This window comes from Triticum urartu, chromosome 5 (genome assembly GCF_003073215.2).
Source record: "Triticum urartu cultivar G1812 chromosome 5, Tu2.1, whole genome shotgun sequence".
Taxonomy (NCBI): domain Eukaryota; kingdom Viridiplantae; phylum Streptophyta; class Magnoliopsida; order Poales; family Poaceae; genus Triticum; species Triticum urartu.
The window spans coordinates 450,438,238-450,458,636 of record NC_053026.1 but is presented as its reverse complement, the minus strand read 5'-3'; the positions used below and the strand labels follow the sequence as shown (position 1 = coordinate 450,458,636).

Below are 20,399 nucleotides of genomic sequence, written 5' to 3'. Positions count from 1 at the left end.
AACCAAGGAACATTATCATATATTATTGATCTTTTAGTTCTAGTACTGTTTTGCATAGTAGTATGGCTTCACTGCATTTCTATATATTGTTTGTATCCACATATATATATATATATATATATATTACTGATCTTTTGGTTCCAGTACTGTTCAGTTGTGTATTAGTATGGTGTAGATTGCAATTTAGCTTCCTACACTCATTGCTTTGCTTAGTTAAATTTGTAGGACAGCCCAAGTATATTAATGTGCTTATATTTTGTGTACTTTATTTAGACAAATTTTATGGAGGAAGAAATAATATTTTTCTGATAAATTGTTTTATGTGCAGAACAATCACCGCATGTTGTAGCAAGGCCCACATAAAGATGATGTAGTCATGCATAGGTAAATGATTCTGCCAAAATGATACTCTAGATATGGTCCCACTTATTTTGGTTCACAAAATGCAGTAGGTAAGGAATTCATTTATTTTAGTTCCTGAATAGGTTACTATTTGTAGTTTCAGTGCAAGGCAAGAAATTATGTAGTTGTCGCCCAGCCGCATGCGAGAAGAAGGGTGCATCATCTGGGGTCATGTATCTGGCTACAGTTCTTATTCTATGAAAAAAGTATAACTTTAAGCTTAGTTGTAGTTTTACCATAGTATCCTAGGAGATGATATGCCTTCAGTGTCCAGTTACTACATGTCTCTCATTTTATTTTCTTGATACAATGTTAGATCCATGATAGTACTCTTTTTAGGTGGATTTGCTTTGTATTAAACCCTAAGAATAGTTAGTAATAGTTGTGCTTTTGCTCGTGTCATCTATAACGATGCTTATCTGTGTGGATGATGTCCTTCTTCTGGGGTGCATGGATAACGAGGCTTCCTACTGCCAGCGTGTTTATATGTATATTATGATCATGCTATCTCTGCTTGTGTTAAAGGAGCCCTTAATGATACTTAGCTCTAAATTTTATATACTACTTGCTCTTCAATAACTGTATATACTATGAACGGTCTGGTCTTGTTTTGTTCATAGCTTGCTTCACGATAGAGTTGAATTATTTCTGAAAAAAGGTTATTCCATGTAACACCTTGGGTTTCCCATTCTGCATTATTTATCTCTTCTTTCTGATGAGTATTCTGTCTTCTAATCTTTTCTCCAGAGGCTATCTAATATTTGATGATTCCTATTTCTACAGATGGAGTTCAATCTTGTGTCCCTGCTTCATCAGGGAAATACCATTTGGCGTATCCGTGTGTATGTCTCATGACTATGGCAGCACCGGTGGCACACTGCTCTTCCGGCCGCCCCTGAGCCCACGCGGCTCGCCGGATCATGCACAGCCCCAGAGCAGCACGCAGCTCACCGGTCCGATCCGTGCCACCCACGCCAACCTGAGATCCGCCTCTGCAGGTATGAACTCCCCTCCAATGTCCTCTTCTCCTCCATCCATTATTTCTCTATTTTGTTCAACTTGTTAGCCAAAGGGTTCAGATTCTTGCCATGATTGATTGTTAGTCTTTGTACATGAATGGATTAAGATGTGATGTGAGACGAGAGCTAGCAACAAATGTGCTTGTTCTACATATAGGTGCACTTCTTTAGTTGGTGCTTGTTATAATATTGAAACCATGTTACTCTTTACTACACTATGACGTGATGGCCAGATCGTCGCGAGCCCCTACCCCCACCCCAAGGTTGCTGGCAGCGTCAACCCCGACGGCGAGGTCACCGTCACCCCCAACCTTGACGCCCAGGTGAGCAGAAGGTACATTTGATTGCTGGTACATTTGTTGTCTGAAGACCCAAAGTTTTTAAATCTAACTGAAACCAAAGCCTTGTGATTTATCCAACTGAAGATCCAAAGCTTGTAGTTAAAATGATAGTTAGGTGGTACAAGGACCGGCATCATGTGTACCTCATTCATGTGGATACTAAAATGTGCTCCCATCCGCTATTTTGCTAGGACTTCTTTGTTCTCTTTCTTAATGCAGTCATTGATAAGATAATTTTTATAATGTTGTAAGACCGTAGAGAACATATGTTTCATAGTCAGTGGAATTGAGAACATTGTACATTGTACACCCTGTGACGTTAACAAAGATGTTCTCAGTTCTCCTTAATTTGGTCTGCCTAAGCCATAGAAAATGTGTCCACTGCCTAATCAGGTGTTTAGTAATTCATTTTTAGAGTGTGGATTTTGTTTCGTCACATTAGTAAAACCAGTAGCACCATGGATCATTTTGGTACTGCTAAAATTTGGTCTTCCATAAGAGAATGGTTTGTGAACAACATTTTATTTTGATGGATCTATGGAATTGATTTTAACAACATTGTAGACCTGAACTGTTGTATGACAGGGTTAGTATTGGTTGCCTATTCTCACCAGCCAAAAAATTGTACAATGTACTAATAAAGGGAAAACATCCGATCAACAATCAAGAGTGTCTCGTGACAAAGTTTTGGATTTGCATCTGTCACCTACTATGTAGAGTATCTATTTGAAACATTACAAACCCCAACATTGGTCTTTCCATTAACTGTTTCACTAACACCCAGAGTTGGTACTGGTCTTTACATGAAACAAAGAAGTGTTGATCGTATTGTATATTGCAGAAGGTAGATTAAGTGAGGTGACCTACTTTCTCACTACTTATTTGCTATTGACTTTCTTAACCATCATCCTATGCCTTCATGTTTGTTAGGGTTCATATTTTGTTGCATTAACTAAAGCACCGTGTTTTGTTATTTTACTCCTCTGTTCATTTTTATAAGGTGTGGATGGAAGAGTGACAATAACTACAGGTTGGTCAAAGATTGAAAGAAATTCTCCTTTAAATTAGGTTGGTCAAAGACATGTATGTTTCCTTGGTCTACAGAATGTCAGTTTACTAATCGTGCTAAACGTTTCCAGGAATATGTTGCTTGATGTTAGTTTACTAATCTTGCCTTCTTGATAGTTCCTTGGTCACTGTAGATGTCTATTGTTGTAAAAATGTTGAGATATCTTCTCGAGGAATATGGTTTTTTTCTTCACTTTCAGGCCAATGCTACTCAACTTTTCTTTGAGCGACCTTTTCTTTGAGCGACGAGGAATTTCAACCATCCTTGGCGAAGGACTGCTATCTGATTGTCACTAGCCTCCTATCTAAATGCTTCGCTTTCAATATTTGTACTGTCTTGCTGCCTATGTGCTACTCAAGCCTGATCTATTAAACATTACTTGGCCTATTCCTTTGTGCCGAGCTTGATGTGCCTCAATTGTACTCTATGATATGTACTTTGATTGGAAAATTCACGAGGTAAAGATTTGCATTGCTTTTGGTGTTGAACCATGCATTGATTACATACTTCAGGGCGTGCTTCTTACTGATTTAGCATTACCTGCTTGGCAAAAGGTTTCTCCCCAGCTTCTTAATTTGTCGATTCAAGTTTTGGAAATAGGTTTCCATGCGTGAATATGAAATGATCAATCCTGTCTTGTAGTGTCGAGGATGCTCCACACATGGAAAATTTGAGTTTGCATGGCCATCCAGAGAGGTGATGGCATGTACAAGTCATTTCCTTGGACTTACTCATATGCAACACTTCGATTGTGAATCTCTTTTCCTAGATTTTACAAGCGTCCCCATTCCTCCACCACTCGTTGCTCAGTGCCAATTCTGTAACCGTGTTCTTTAATTTCACTTATAATGCATATATCTAACACTGTACTTTGTTATCATGTTTAGTTGGCCGAGAGTGAGTATTATTTTGCTCCTTCTATATTGAATCTTTGAAAAGCATATACAAATCAGTGGGATATTTAACCTTCACTTATATTGCACAAACATGGAACTGGACATTGTTACTATGTTCTGCTAATCTTGAATCATTTGTTCTCCCTGTTAAATCTGCAAAAAGCAAATATGAAGCAGTTCATGCTTACTGCTCAGTGTGCTATACCATGTTGTATAAGTATTCATCTGTACATGTCCAGCCGTGAGTCAACATGCCTATTGGAAGCTTCAATTTTAAAGAACCTTCTAAATTATGACATTTTATGGGTCATAGGAATAACTATACTGGATATTTATTTTTATGACAGTTGAGACAATTCCAAATAGCACGACATTCATTCCATTATGTCCAAGTAAACAGAAAGCGCTATATCAACCAATTAGATAGTGTTTGCATTTCACTATGTACCCTTTTTCTCTCCTTCCGCATTAGAAAGATCTATATCCCCTAAAAGCACAAGTGGTCCCTTGGTGATTTTGATAATTAATGTTAACATATCTTTTGTTGGACTAATATTCTACCTAGTACTATATTTCAGACAAGTTCAAAAGTGGCATGGCAAGGACAAGAGGATGTGGACCCCCTTCAAAATGCTAAGGACATGGATTGACAAAAGCTCAAGACTCTACATTTTTGGTTAAGTGATCCAAGATCACATTGAGTCCATAGGAAAGCCAATACTATTAAAAGAGGATGAGATGTTGCTTAATGATCTACTTGCTCAAGTGCTTAGTGATATTGCTCCAAAACCCTCGGCCACTTTTTCTATCCAAATCCGTCCAAACCCTACATTCCAACTCGGCCCCACCGAAATTTCTCCCGGACCCACCGAGTTCATATGGACACTGCCACAGCCAAACCCTAACAAATTGGATCCACCGGTATGGTTTTCGATCCCACGGGGATGGCTTGCCCAACTCTCTGTAACTTGTTGCAATTATTTCGGTCTCAACGAGTTTTGCAATTGGTCTCACTGAGATGGCCTGCCAAACCTTCTGTAACCAGTTGCAATTATTTCGGTCTCTCCGAGTTTTGCAGTCGGTCCCACCGAGATGGCTTGCCAACCCTTCTGTTGCCTTATTGCTTCACTTTGGTCTTATCGAGATGATGCAATCGGTGCCACCGAAACAAGGCTTGTCTTTGCCATTGCACATTGGTCCCTTTGAGATGTTTTCATCGGTCCCACCGAGATTGCTAAGGTTCATATCTTTTACACAGGTCGGTGCCACCGAGATTTCTAATCGGTGCCACCGAGTTGGGTCAAAAGTGTGTAACGGTTGGATTTTGTGTGGAGGCTATATATACCCCTCCACCCCCTCTTAGTTAGTAAGAGAGCCATCAGAATGTGCCTACACTTTCACTACTCATTTTTTCAGGGAGAACCACCTACTCATGTGTTGAGATCACAAGATTCCATTCCTATGCTTGAACCTTTATCTCTAGCCTTTCCTAAGTTACTTTCCACTCAAATCCTTCTTCCATCATTGCCAAATCTGTGAGAGAGAGTTGAGTGTTAGGGAGACTATCATTTGAAGCAGAAGAGCAATGAGTTCATCATCAACACACCGTCTATTATCTTTTGGAGAGTGGTGTCTCCTAGATTGGTTAGGTGTCACTTGGGAGCCTCCGACATGATGCGGGGTTGAACTAAGAAGTTTGTAAGGCAAGGAGATCGCCTATTTCATGAAGATCTACTCGAGTGAGGCAAGTCCTTCATGGGCGATGACCATGATGGATAGACAAGGTTGCTTCTTCGTGAACCCTTCGTGGGTGGAGCCCCCACGGACTCGCGCATCCGTTACCCTTCGTGGGTTGAAGTCTCCATCAACGTGGATGTACGATAGCACCACCTATCGAAACTATGCCAAAAATCTCTGCATCTCCATTGTGTTTGCACACTCCATTTCCCATCCCCTTTACATTCTTGCAATTGCATGATTTACTCTTTACGCTGCCTATACTCTTGTCATGCTTGTATGAAATGTATTGGGTGCCCTTTAACATGTGTTAAACTCAACCTTAACTTGAAAATTGTAAAAACTGGCACATTTGATTGTTAAGGGTCTAATCACCCCGTCTAGACCCCTCTTCTCGATCTTTCATCCCCTTACCAAGCAATAGAGGCACGCACACGTGTTTTCGTGCGCGGCGTGTCACCACGCCTTTGCCAGCTAGTAATCCGGAAAGGAAGCTTGGAGACACCCATTAATGGCCATACCTACCAATGTCGGCTACGCATGTAGGGTTGAAGTAGAAGACTTCGACCCGTCGGCCGAATCAGGATCCGGCAGCCGCAACAACACAAACAATAGCGATCCAGTTTCCTCCATAACCGCTACCACCTCCGTGCTCCGAGGTGGGGACCTAGACACACAACTTCGTCCATCTACACCTACCTCCGAGCATCTACAACGGTTAAATTTGACATCTATGCACCCGTAGACAGTGACTGGTCACAACTCATTTATTCGCATCCGCAGCTGTCTCCAATATATCAAGCCTCCCAAATCCATGTTGCCAATGCAACGTGATAAACACTATGTAAGTTTTACAACCGGCCACAAAATGTGCAAGTTCACCACCTAGATACAAACGTTAGATAAACTATAGATAGACAGATAGCCTTTTTCTGGAAACTTAGTAGACAGATATAGCCTAATAAATGGAGTGGGCGCACCACATAACCATTTCCTCACCAGTCTTTTTGGGGTCTCCGGAGCGACGGCAGTATTCCTCCGTGTAGGCATCGGCGGCCGGACGACAGTCGTGCCACTGTCGCACAACGAGGAGACGATCCTGACCAGACGACGGGCAGCATGGGCCTGCTCCCTGGCGAGGCACGGGCGTGCAGAAAGGGACCAGGAGCAATGCCATTAAACCAACCATAATTTTCACCACAAAATTTGAGCAAAATGATGGACATAGTTCATTCATCACAATGTACTTAGGCCCTGCTCGGCAACTGATGCGGAGCATCCTACGGGCATCACCATGTCAAGAGTCCATTTGGCAAGTGACACGTGCGACATCTACTTCTCATACCTAAAGGTGAATCTTCCCCTTTACACGTGTTCACTTGACCCCTTTGAGGATGGTATACTACTTGACACCCCTCTCTTGTGCATGCATAGGTATTGTCGGAACTTCACAGATGACGAGGAGGAGTGCAAGCGCCAAAGAACACCTACACCATCCGCGAGGGAAGCCTGGAAGAGAAGACGAAAGAAGAAGGAGCTGCAGAGTCTTCAGCGACCGGACGACCGGAAGCCACCGGATGTCCGACCCTCTACAGCCGCCGGACGACCGACGACACCGGACGTCCGACAAGTCCCAGGCACCGAACGTCCGACGCTTACCGGAAATCCGGTGCCACCTATCCCGAGAAGAATCAGCGGACGTCCGACGCGCGCCGGACGTCCGATCCGTCCTGAGCCACCGGACGTCCGACCCCCACCGGTCGTCCGGTACCTGCCTGTGTGCAGCCGCGGGCCTTTGGCCTTGTACCCCTCTCCCACTTACCCCTTCGTGGCTAAGACTATAAATAGACCACCTCCACCTCCTTTCTAAGATTAGCGTTGGTTTAACTCATTTGAGAGATAGAGCTACGCTCATCCATATCAGATCTCCTCCGTGCGAGAGACTGCGGCCTCTTCGGAGAAGATCCCTTTGGATTCAAGCCCCCTTTCTAAGGGAAGATCCCCCCGTGGATTCAAGACCTCCTCACGGAGAAGACTGGCTACCCTTGTATCGTCCTTAGTTGTCCGTGGATCGTGTATCTTCTCTTATGTATTCGAGGATCTAGCGCATGTGTGATCATTCTTGTTGGTTTGAGTGTTCTCTTGTGTTTCCCTCGTGATTTTCCCCTCGTTTTCCTCCTCATGTTCTTCGTTTTCTTCGCGGGATCTGCTCCTTTCGTGAAAGATCGGGCCACTAGGGTTCTACCCTACATCATCTTGGATCAGAGCCAGCTTGTCTCTTGATACCATCATCTTGGTATCATGAGCCACGTTGATCACGATTTCGGAGCCTCCCCCATCGTTTTCTAGCCTTCTTTTGCTTGATTTCGTCCTAAATTCAAAAATCCCCATCAAAAATAGCCCCAAATTTTTTTGTGATTTGTTGGTTTGATGATGTTTTGTTGATTTTGATCCATGGATTTGCTTGATTTCGAGTGGATCTAGCATCTCCCCAAGTTTCCCCATCTTTCATCCACGATCTCTTCAATTTTGACCCCAAAATCCCCAAATTCCGCCCAAAATCGCGTCCCGAATCTCGGATCTGGAGTTGACCCCGATACACCGGACGACCATCACCTTACCGGACGTCTGGAGCCGCAGGAACCACCGGACGTCCGACCTTACTGGACGACCGGAACCCCCTAACCCGAGCAGAATTAGCGGATTTCCGACCCGACCGGACGTCCGGCCACCGTACATCCGGTTTTTCCGGACGTCCGCTACCTGTAGATATCAACTTCGGCTGATTTTTGTTTCGGCCATAACTAATTCATCCGAACTCCGATTTTGACGTTCTTTAGCTCGTTTTGAAGCTCTTGACATCCCCCTTCCCACAAAAATACCACCAACATCATTTGACTCCATCAAATTTTCTGAAATTTGGCAAGTTTGCCTAGACCCTCCACCATATCATCCGCTACACCATCTCCGACTTCCGCAGCCTAACCAATTTTGTTCCCCATCACATTAGTGGCTGCTTGAGGAGTGATTTGAGTCTCCTAAGGTGTCTAGGCTACTTAGGGACGGTTGCTTCTTCATCAGCCACCACCACCACCATAATTTCCGCATAACCTTGCCCACCATACACTTCCGCCACCTCAACTTAACCCAATTTTGTTTGTGTTGTGAGTTGTGTCTCCTAAGGTGTTTCGGCTACTTAGGGACCGTGCTTTCAACTCCGACACCGTGTATAGTCCACCACCATAACCTCCACCTTCGCATTGCCTAGTGCAACACCACCGCATTCCGCTACCACCATTTGACATTTGAGATTTTGAGTTCGCGGTTTTTCCGTTTCCTAAGGTGTTTCGGCTACTTAGGGACGAGTCTCCATCATCTTGGTATCTCCACCAAGATCACTGCCACTCATCATCACCGCGGATGGTAACCTCCATATCATCTTGGTATCGTGGTATCCCTCCATTGTATATTCCCTTGCCATTGCATTGATAACCCCTAGCCCATTTTGCGTTACTTGCCTATCGAGACTAGCCATTTGAGTATTGCCGGCAACATTACTTGTGCACATTAGTGATCTACACCATACATTGCATACATACCATATCATATTGGTATCATATCATCTCGTGTGCCTCAAGTTTGTTCCCGCATATACACAATTACTATCTTGGTTTGTGCATTTCACAAAGTGGATATAAAAAAAAGAATAAGCTTCTAAGCAAAAGAGAAAGAGCAAAGAAGCTTGTAAGCAATAGCCATAGCATCCACCATATTGCATACGATTGTCATATCCGATCATCTTGGATCAAACACCGGGAACCATACATACATAGCATACTTGGGATAGAAAGTTTATCCATTTTGCATCTTATAGGTTGTGCACAAGTGTCGTATCCGCCTAGTAAGCAATCGTGCTAGCGTCTCTCTTGAGTTGTGCAACACGAGCTTTTTCCGTGGATTCCACATTTTGTGCTCATCCTTGGTTGCACGACCCCATTTATCTATCCGTGTGTGTGTTTCCGTGTGCCACATCTTGCTATTGGTCTACTTGTTACACTTCGAATTTGTGAATCTCTTTCAACATTATTGACTCTTGCTAACATTTTACATCAAACTTTTGTGCCACTATCCTCACCGAGCTCCACCATAAGCCTTACTTGTGTAGGTGTGAGAAACCGACAAGAATTGGTACCAATTGTGCTATTTCCTTGTCCACATTAGAGTGATCATTGATCCACTTTCAACTTCGGTCAAGGTACATTTGGTATTTGTTCTTCTCTTTCTCCACTCATATTGGCTCGAATCTTGCGATGGATAGGCAAGGATTTCATCTCCGGTCTTCCACAACAACGACAACGTGAACAACTACATCACCAAAGCGTCAATTTTCGATCTACAACGACAAATGCAAGGCACACAATCAAGATTGCGAGAGCGCATCGAGAACCTCTCCATCGACATTCGTCACTCCGAAGCGAGGAAAAGGGACTACATCGACAACAACCTTTCTGCACAAAAAGAGGAGCAAGATGCAAGGATGGAGGAGATTCGGGCCTTGATCAAGTCTACTTCCCCTTCGTCATCTTCAAGGCGGCGGCAAGCACATCGATCCTCTTCGGAGCGCCCAAGCGACACAAGCGCAAGATGTCCACGTCCAAATCTCCATGACGACCACCATCACGTTCGTGATCCACCTCGTCATGAAGGGCAATTCACCTCCAAGCAACATGTGCAAGACGACGACGAACGACATCTACTACGAGCTCAAGCACGACAACGACACCATCATCATGATGATGCTCCACAAGCGCCTTCCTACAAGTCCCAACAAGACCTACTTCATGCCAAGTCCAAACTTCATGAGCACAAGAAAAGACCGCGAGACGAGCACCACCAAGACGGAGCTACGGCTACACCAACCACTTCGGCATCTTCGCCAAGTGCTATCAAGGCATCTTCGCCTTTGGACGTACGGCATCTTCGCCTACTTCCCGTGAGTTCGTCTACATCGACATCTCCAACTACAAGGCGACCAACTACGCGCGAGGGAGACACTTCCATCTTCGGAAGCCCCTCAAGGAAGATGGCCGAGCATGGGAATTTCCCTTCGGTCATGGAGATGAGCTACGAGGTGCCACATCATTCGAATCTCTTCAACAACATGAAGACGGCGCCAATATTGGACTCATACTCCGAGTCAAGCTACGAGACTGCTCATGAGATCTTATCTTTGGTCTTCGAGGAGAGTGATGATGTGCCATCTTCGGCCTTCATCCACGGCTACGACCACGACATGATTGAGCATGGAGACATTTGCACCAACATCTCTCCGACAATGACATGTGACCTGATGCCCCAATTGCCATGTGAGGAGAGCCACCACCACATGAGTGACATGAGTGACTCCACCACACGTGACATTGAGAGCATTTCCCATGAGAGGATGAGTGTGACCACCACTAGCCCCACACTTGAGAGCATGTCACACATCCTATGTGAGGTTGAGAGCCATTTGAGTGACTCCACCAACCATATGAGTGAGAGCATCCGAGAGGGAGTGAGTGAGCCACAACACTTAGTGAGCGAGGTAGTTGACACGGCATGTGAGGCCACTTTGCTTTCTAACGACTTAACCTCTACTCCTAGTGTGTTTTCTTCTTTGGTGCTAGGTCTCCTACATGACGACACGCCTATCCTCGACGAGTCCATGCCTCCAATGGAGACAACGATGGCCATGATGGACAATGATGCACCCCCCACATGGTTCCATCAAGATGAAGATGACCACGGCTCGCTCTTCGACACCTCACCTACAACACATGAGCGATGCTCCAAAGGTAACATAGGTGATGGTGCTTCTCTTGTCCCAGTAGTGGACTATTTTACAAATGATTGCTTGCACGATGTTGATCCACCTATTCCCATGCTTCATGCTAGTGCGACTTCTTCATGTCATGACTTACCTATTTATGATGAATATGATGACGAGCATGTCGAGTTCATAGTTGTGATGCTATGCTCCATAGGATATCATGTGAAAATTCTTTTGGTCACATCATGTTTGACAATCCATTAACCTTGTCATATGCTATGAGTGAGATATCCCATATTGCATCATTTCAATCTCAACATAGTGACTATGCATGCCCCATTAAAATCAATCCCATTTGCACTTATGGCATAGATGACGATATGATGGTCATTGGCTTTTGTTTTTCATGTGATGATATTGCCATGCTTCCTTTACATGATTTGCGCAATTTATCTACTATGCCATGCCATGATCACATTGCTCCAAATATTCATTGTTTTAAATGTTGTCAATATTCTCCATGTGATGTTTCCATTAATGCTCATGAGGAGACCCCCATAGTTTCCTCATACATATTAGGAGATTTTGATGCATTCCATACTTTGCATGATTCTCATAATTGCTCGCACCGTATGCATTTCATGAATAACAATGCTCTACATATTTCTTGTGATGCATTACACACTTTGAGTCTCCATTATACTATACATAACAACAAACCTCTCATGATGGATGACATGTTTCTATATCACGCATCTCATTTATTTGAGCATTGGCTATTTTGTGCTAACCAACACAAGCACGTGCGCATCATGATGGATGATGTGTACATCTACCACGCACACACAATTTTCCCTTTGTCTTTGTTTTGTGTAGGTACTCCCGTATACTTGTCAACCTCTCAATCCCAAGAGTTGACGAAACAAGCTCTTGAGAGCCTAGATGACTTGGGATCCCGTGAACTACCCTTCCCACCGCTCGCTTCGCGCAACGTCTACGCTCATCTCTCTCACTTGGATCTCACATGGCTATGGGCTATATACCACTTCTCGCTTCTTGCTCATTTTACCGTGTTCACTTTGCATGCTATGCTTGCTTCTATGCCTTTGCCATGCAATTGTGACCCTTGCTTGCATCTACTCATGATTCACCATTATGCTACTTCTATGTGTATTTGCATGCTTGGTGGAGATCTTTGTTGCTATTGCCATGTTTATCATGTGCCTCATGCTATTGATGCTATTTTGCTCATATCTTGCCTTCATGCTTGTGATGTGTCATGTGCATTGTCTATGTCTATTATTTGCTCACATGACATGATTGCCATAATTTCCTCTAGTATGTTGCATCATCGCACTACTAGCTTGCACGACTTGATTACTATGCTTGACTTGATTGCCTCACACATGATGAACAATTGCTCTTTCTATTGTGTTGAGTGCCACATGATATTCACTACACCCAATGCACATTATGATTGAATTGTCTTGCACTTGACACATGTGTTTAGACACTTCATTTTATTTGGTGTTGTGAATGATTCCTATGCCTACCATAGACCTTTCATTGAGCAATTTGTGAATGCTTGCTATAAACTTGAGGTAGATGCTTCTTCACTTGTCCAACATATTTGCATCAATACCTCACATTTACATGCTTGTTTTCATGATGTCCTTCTTTGTGCTCAATTTATGTGCTTACATGCCATGTCACAATCCTTTGTCACACCATATGCTATGCTTGATGACAACACTTGTTGGGTGAATCACCTCTTGAATGCTTGGTTTTGCACTAACGCTAACTGCATTTGTTTTTCCAAGTGTTTGTTCTCCTTGCTCCTTTTGAAGGAATCACGAGACGGTGCGACATTGGAGAGTGCCCATTTCGAGCTTCAAGATGACGAGAACTTGGTGATCGACAACTTCTACACGGCGACACCATCTCTTTCCCATGGTGATTTGGATTTTGATCCGAGGTCGGATCTTTCCCAAGGGAGGGGAGATGATGCGGAGCATCCTACGGGCATCACCATGTCAAGAGTCCATTTGGCAAGTGACACATGCGACATCTACTTCTCATACCTAAAGGTGAATCTTCCCCTTTACACGTGTTCACTTGACCCCTTTGAGGATGGTATACTACTTGACACCCCTCTCGTGTGCATGCATATGTATTGTCGGAACTTCACGGAGGACGAGGAGGAGTGCAAGCGCCAAGGAACACCTACACCATCCGCGAGGGAAGCCTGGAAGAGAAGACGGAAGAAGAAGGAGCTGCAGAGTCTTCAGCGACCGGACGACCGGAAGCCACCGGACGTCCGACCCTCTACAGCCGCCGGACGACCGACGACACCGGACGTCCGACAAGTCCCAGGCACCGGACGTCCGACGCTTACCGAAAATCCGGTGCCACCTGTCTCGAGAAGAATCAGCAGACGTCCGACGCGCGCCGGACGTCCGGTCCGTCCTGAGCCACCGGACGTCCGACCCCCACCGGTCGTCCGGTACCTGTTTGTGTGCAGTCGCGGGCCTTTGGCCTTGTACCCCTCTCCCACTTACCCCTTCGTGGCTAAGACTATAAATAGACCACCTCCACCTCCTTTCTAAGGTTAGCGTTGGTTTAGCTCATTTGAGAGATAGAGCTACGCTCATCCATATCAGATCTCCTCCGTGCAAGAGACTGCGGCCTCTTCGGAGAAGATCCCTTTGGATTCAAGCTCCCTTTCTAAGGGAAGATCCCCCGTGGATTCAAGACCTCCTCACGGAGAAGACCGGCTACCCTTGTATCGTCCTTAGTTGTCCGTGGATCGTGTATCTTCTCTTATGTATTCGAGAATGTAGCACATGTGTGATCATTCTTGTTGGTTTGAGTGTTCTCTTGTGTTTCCCTCGTGATTTTCCCCTCGTTTTCCTCCTCGTGTTCTTCGCGGGATCCGCTCATTTCATGAAAGATCGAGCCACTAGGGTTCTACCCTACATCAGCAACCCTTCGCTCCTTCAGCACGGAGCGGAGCGCGCGGAGTGGCCTTTCAGCGACTATGTAAATTTGAACTGGATGCTGCTCCAGTCCAGAGCGGAGGTGAAGAGGGGAGAGAGTCCAAACAGGCTCTTAGCTCCGGGACTTTGGGTTCCACCATTTTTTTTTTCTTTTGCGGGAGGGATTCCGCCGTTTTTCAAACACGCGCGCTAGACCCTGCACTCCACCCGCACAGGTCGCTGGACCGCCGTGACCCGGCAGATCGAACTCGTGTCTTGGCCTTGCGTCAAGGGCCCAAGAGCGTGGCAGTAGTGCATCCACGACAAACCTCAAGCCATGGGTAGAAATGCAGTGATCCCTCCCGCGGGTCGGGACATGCATCTGACACCCAAGTGTTTGGAACCAAACGACCGAGCGAGCTTGTTGGGTGGACCAAAAATGGCTCGCTAGTCGGCAGTATTATGGCTAACGCAGAGATCCGATAGCGCATCGGTGGCCGAGCGTCCGTCTTGGAACAAAAACGAGCTACACAAACCGACAAGGCACGGTGAGGACAAGCCACGAGCTCGTCCGGCCGGGTCAACGTCCACGCCCTCCCTCCAACCCAGAGTATTGAAACATCATCTCCCTGTCACTGACGCAGGCTGCAGCATGAGCTGACCCGAGAACAATGTTTGGATGATGATCCAAGAAACCTCCACGCACGACGGAGCACAACAGCCCAGATCCAGCAGAATCCAGTCCAGCGCCGTCGTCGATCCATCAGGTACACGAGCTCCACTCCAATCCCCTCATGCTCTTCGTCCTCTTCTGTTGGCACCACATAAATGTCTAATTGCTCGTACTGTATTTGCTTGCATCTTGGCTTCTGCTTCTTCTGTCTAGAGTGAAGTCAACGCAGCAGCAAATTAGCTAGGTTCGTCTCATCCTTTTACTCCCAGAATCATATCAACCTCAGTGTAGAAATATTGCCTCGATCGTCGTCTCCGATCATCTGTTAGTTTGCGTAATCTTGTGCTTTCAGTTTCAAACGCGGCAGAAATCAGTTTGAGACATGGCCGAGCACGCGGTTGCCGCCGTGCTGCAGAGGGCAGGCGCCACGGTGATCCAAGAAGTCGCTTCTTCTGGGCCAGGTTCCTGCCAAGGTGGAGGCCCTCAAGTCCGAGCTCAAGCGCATGCAGTGCTTCCTCAGGGATGCCGACGCGAGGATGGAGAGGGGCGAGAATGAGATGCTCAGCCAACTGGTGTCGGAGGTCAGGGACGTCGCCTACAGCGTCGAGATCATCATTGACACGGCCAACATCTTGGCCAGGGACAACAGCAGACCGCCGTCCCTCCTCGGCGCCATATCCAAGGGCGCCTGTTACCCCGTCCACTGCAAGCGCCTGTACAACATTGGGAAAAGAATCGATCAGGTCACTGCAAGAGTTGGTGCGATCTTTGGAGAATTCACAAAGTACAGCATTGCCAGCACTAGCCTGAATGAGACAAGATACAGTATGGATGACACCGAGAGTCTGCGCGCAAGAAGACTGACGCTCCCGGGTTTCGGGGATGAGGTCGATGTCATTGGCTTTGACAGTGAAATCAACCAGGTCAAGGATGAACTGCTTGACTCGGAGATCAAGGACCTCACCGTCATCTCCCTTGTTGGTCCAGGAGGGGCAGGGAAATCAACCATTGCCAGGAAGGTCTATAATCTTGTCGCGAAAAAGCATTTCAACTCCTGCGTATGGATATGCATCTCACAGCAATTTACAGTCTATGGTGCACTGAAGGATATAGTTAAAGGGGCCATGGGGAGTCAAGACTTCGAAGAATTAGGAACAATGAGCGAGATGGAAATTATAAAGAAGATCCACGGTTTTCTCAAGGATAAAAGGTACCTGGTAGTCTTAGATGATGTCTGGAGAATCGAAGACTGGGATATGGTCCAAGCCGCCTTTCTTGATGTGAAAAATGGAAGCAGAATTGTTTTGACAACTCGCAACTCGGCAGTTTCCAATCATCCCAACGCAAGAAAAATAATCCAGGAGGTAAAGCTCCTTAGCAATGATGAAAGTATAGAGTTATTCAACAGAAAGGCATTCCCTTCGTATGTCGTCCATGGCAGAGATGATCTGGATAGCTTCAGAGAACTTGGCAAGATACTTGCATTAAAATGCAATGGCTTGCCTCTTGCAATTGTAGTCATGGGAGGTTACCTTTCAAAGAATCTCAGGATCACCGAGTGGAGAAGAATGGTTGCCAGCGTAAACTGGGACGCAATGAAGAATGAAGGTGACATCAGAGCCATACTGGACCTAAGTTACTATGATCTGTCAAGTAATCTGAAGGCGTGCTTTTTGTACATCACATCGTTCCCAGAAGACTACGCAGTCCCGGTTGGCCTTCTTACAAAGTTGTGGATTTCAGAGGGTTTCATACCAAATATGCGTGGATGCTCCCTTGAAGAAACTGCGCTTGGGTATGTGGAAGAACTGGCCCAGCGCTGCTTAATCCTAATTGAAAAGAGGAGCTCCAGGTGCATCAAAACCGTTAAGGTGCATGACGTGTTGCGCGACTGGGGAATCGGGCGAGCTCGAAGAGAAGGCTTCTTGAAAGACTGCAGTTCCAGAAATGAAGTGGAGACATCATATTCCAATGAAATGAGAGCTTACAGGGTGGTTCTCTACGACTCTGTTTGTGTGAAGGTCGGTGTCGCTATGCCAAATCTGCACACCTTGCTGATCTTCAATGCAGCTCGGCTAGAAAGGAACGTCTTCTCTTTCCGAGGCTTGAATTACCTGCGGGTGCTCTACTTTGATGGCATGAGAGGGAGATGGCAGCTACCCACAGAGATCGGCTCAATGGTACATCTGAGGTACCTTGGCTTGAAAGGTGCCACATATGTACTTCCTGCTACCGTCAGTAATCTCACAAACTTGCATACTTTTGATGCAAGAGATGCCATAGTGGAAGCAATCCCTATGGATCTCTTGAGCATTTCGACACTGAAGCATGTACATATCTACAAGGTTGAGTCATGGTCCGTGTGGAAGACCACCATGCAGAGCAACCTGAAGTCTCTCTTCATATTCCTGGCAGCCAACACGCCGAAGCAATGGGAAGGAGCAATTGACAGAATGGATGAAAGCCCCTCCTGGTGCTTTGGGAAGCACTACCGGAGTGTCAAACAGCTGGAAATTGTAGGGGCGTGTGAGGACGAGTTCGGAGTGCCCAACGACCTACATCTTCCTGATCTGCATCTCCTCCCGCACAACCTCAGACGGCTGAAAATTAGCTGTCCTAATCTGCTGAATGATAAAGACCCCATGCCGACACTTGGGAGCTGGCTGACGTTCCTGAATGTGTTGGAAATAGGGGTCAAGTCATATACTGGCGCGATCATGACCTGCCCTTCTGGTGGGTTTCCAGACCTGCACAATTTGGTGCTCCACGATCTGGATATTGAGGAGTGGATACTGGAGGATGGCGCCATGCCGAAGCTCAGGATACTAACTCTCTGCAAGTGCACCAAGCTGAAGGAACTTCCACAAGCATTGCAGCACCTAAAGGAACTTAAGAAGCTGAAAGTGATAGCGATGCCCGAGTTGGATCAAGTATTATGCTACCTGCTACACAAGGCAGGACGCGAGGTCATCATCAGGTCAAGTGAGGAGGACTTTGAGCATGTACAGATCCCGTAAGTACACACTGTGCTACATGTCTCCATTTTCAGCCGGTAGAACAATGCCATGAAATCCATTGTCAGCTGGTACTTAACTGGTTTCACCTGACAGTTTAAGTACTCACAAAGAAAAAGCTAGATATCAAAATAGAGGACGGAAATAACGGTAGGAAGAGAAAATCTCAAAGTAACAAAAGCTATAATTCACTGATGTGATACTGCATAGTTTTAACATTTAGCATGCTATCTAAAGCACCACTGTTTTTATTCTGAAGTGAACACTTATGACTAAGCTCCTCTAGTATGTCCCTCTCCTGCAGCAAGTATGACATTTAAGGAGTGGACAATGGGGAGCGGAAGCAATTTAAATTCACTGACATCATACATGCTGGGTGGAATGGATATCTTTGAAAGGTGCACAGGTTTCTCATGCGAGCTACTGACCTGATACCGACAAACTGTCAATTGTGCGTGTTTATGTCGCTACTATTTGGTATGCACTTGTATATGTGCAAACACAGTATTTTATAACGAGACTAAATGTGTATACTGTGCACCTCCGATGTACATGGCACCGTTTGTAATTTGAAAAAAAAAATCAAGGGCTGAGGGAGAGAAGCGCCTTCAAACATTTGTTCAAGGAGGAGATGAGACATCCCGAATTGCAGCACAGAGTGCTCTGTTCTCACATTTTGTAATTTCAGCTTATGTTGATCATTGACGTTGGGCTATAGGAACAATTGGTGAAAATTGGTGTATTGCCGTCAAGTTCGTCGACCTATGATCAAATGACTTAGAGTGGGTGACCCTATTGATAAAATGCCCTCAGTTGACAAGCATCTTCAAGGTTCGGCCTACAGGATTCTGTTTACAAAATAACATCACGTAGTCCACACTGCAATGGAAATGGAGCTTTGCCCCTGTCATCTCTTTCTATATTCTTTTTCTTCGAATGGATTGATCCAGGACAATTATACCGGGTACGTAGTTTTTCTGCTACTCCTCAACGCACCCAGACTTCAACCCAAATCCATCTCACGGAACTAGGGTTTACTACATTGCGCCGAAAATCAAAACATAGGGTTCACGGGGAGGAAATGAGGTGGCAGAAAATGGAACCGATAGGCTCACCTCGCTGCCGGGAGGGGCCGCCAGCCGCTGGGAGGACTCGACGCCCGCCGGCGAGCCGTCGCCGGGGCGGCCGCACAAACACACAGAGAGAGGGACGTTTCTGCCGTCCTTTCCAGACGCCGCCACCACGCCGTTTCCAAACTTCCACTTCCCCCCAAGTGAGCTAACACGAAATTGTAAACCTAAAATCTGATTTACATCATCATATATTAAATTAAAATAGACAAACCGAGCGAAAATCCCTTTTGGAGGCCGAGCTCCAATGAGGCCAGTTTTTGAAAAATCTAAATTCATCAAAATTCATATTTTTACATTTAAAAAAATTCTGAAAAAAGAATAGATATACATGGAGACATAATGCACTGGTGTGTAAATTTTCAGGATGAAATAGCTGCGCAAAAAAGACAAATCTGTGATTTTTTAACACATACTATTCATCCTCAGTTCCTCACAGACTATGATTTTTTTTTTATATAGATAGCATTTTAAGGTATTTCATCCTGAAATTTTACCCACATACGCATAACATCCTTGTTTACTTGTACAAAAGTTTTCAGATTTTTTTGAAACTGAAAGGTTTGAATTTTGTTTTTTATTTTCAAAAAAAGACCTTCATGGAGGCCGAGAGCCAAAACACCTCACTCCCGCACTTGATTACTTCGGATATGTAAGTTTCTCTTCTGTACTTCTTGATTGAACTGCGAGTTTTAACATGAAATTTGGCACATTCAATTTAAAAAATTCAAGACTCTTCAAGTAACTTCAGTCCGTGCACTTGTTTTTTCATTCAAAAAATAGGGAGGGGAGGCGAGGCGACGATTTCATTATTCAGAACGAAACCAGTGTCTGTCACCATAAGATTCAACATGATTTCCAGCTTCAGAGCGCCACGTCTTCTTCAGCGGAGTGCACCCTTGTTCGTGCACTTCTTCAGCTCATATGTAAGCCATCGCTCTGTTCGAGACCCTGCTGCTACGCGACTCCGCACATTTCATGCATGCACGTGGTGCAGCAAGAGAACGGAGAAAATATGTAAGCGATAAGAAAAAATGTGTTTCAAATATTTATTCCTTCACTTGTTTACAAGCGAACAACTTCAGACCAGAACATGAAATGACTCAAAGAAATACAAAGAAACCAATACAAAATGTCGGAAGACGTATAGTATAAACCTGTCTATCCTGGAAAATCACCACTCAGGATGCAGGTTATTCTTTTTCTATATTTTCTACCAAACAAAGCAACCAATAACGCAATGTACATCACGAACAACACGGTCAGGCGCTGATCACAGCGCGAGGCCTTCCTTGCGAATTAAGGGCATCTCCAGCCGTTGGCCTTCCAGG

At 45.2% G+C, this 20,399-nt stretch overlaps 1 pseudogene; it reads left to right on the top strand.

Annotated features, from left to right (window-relative positions):
* The first annotated feature begins 15,174 nt into the window (after positions 1–15,174).
* Positions 15,175–18,690, top strand: LOC125509719 (annotated as a pseudogene).
* Positions 18,691–20,399: the final 1,709 nt, after the last annotated feature.